The sequence below is a fragment of the Octopus bimaculoides genome, chromosome 3 (genome assembly GCF_001194135.2).
Source record: "Octopus bimaculoides isolate UCB-OBI-ISO-001 chromosome 3, ASM119413v2, whole genome shotgun sequence".
Classification (NCBI taxonomy): Eukaryota; Metazoa; Mollusca; class Cephalopoda; order Octopoda; family Octopodidae; genus Octopus; species Octopus bimaculoides.
The window spans coordinates 13802767-13803611 of record NC_068983.1 but is presented as its reverse complement, the minus strand read 5'-3'; positions in this window follow the sequence as shown (position 1 = coordinate 13803611).

The window sequence follows — 845 nt, the reverse complement described above, 5'->3', positions numbered from 1 at the left end:
TATTCTCTCTCCTACACTGTCTTGCAACACGAAATACCTCGAATCTTTCGTCCTCACGGCGCAGAACATTGGCAAATCTTTCCTTTTAAACTTTAAAATTAGAAAGAGAGAGATAATGACACTTGGTGGTTCAGAAATGAGATTCTTGTTTACAGAGGTCTGGAGGTCTAATTCTCAATCAAACCGCAAGCCATGATGGTCATTAAAATCAGGGTGAATCATTAATTGCTGTTATGTATTTTCTTATTCTTTTAATACAGAGATTATTAGATATTAACGTTTACTTTAATACCACTTAATCTCTCTCTATCTCTCTTTCTCTCTCTCTCTCTCTCTCTCTTTCATTCATATAATTATTATTAACTGTTTATTTGAAGTTCTGGTATTAAAACTGGCTTGTCAAAATCTATTATTTCAACTCTATGTACAGTATGTGAGTCCTCCTTTCACTGCATGTTTAGTGTATAAACTACATAAATGTATTAAACAAGCATTTATGTACACACACACACACACACACACACAAATGCACACACACACACACACTCACACTTGGCAAAGTTAAGATATATCACACAAATGCATACATATGAGTGGTTGGCGTTAGGGAGGGCATCCTGCTGTAGAAACTCTGCCAAATCAGACTGGAGTCTGGTATAGCCACCTGGTCCACCAGTCCTCAGTCAAATCGCCCAACCCATGCTAGCATGGAAAGTGGACGTTAAATGATGATGATGATATATATATATCTATATATATATATATATATATATATATATAAATATATACATATATATGTGTGTTTGTGTATATATATATATCTGCGATGACTTTTTGTGATGATC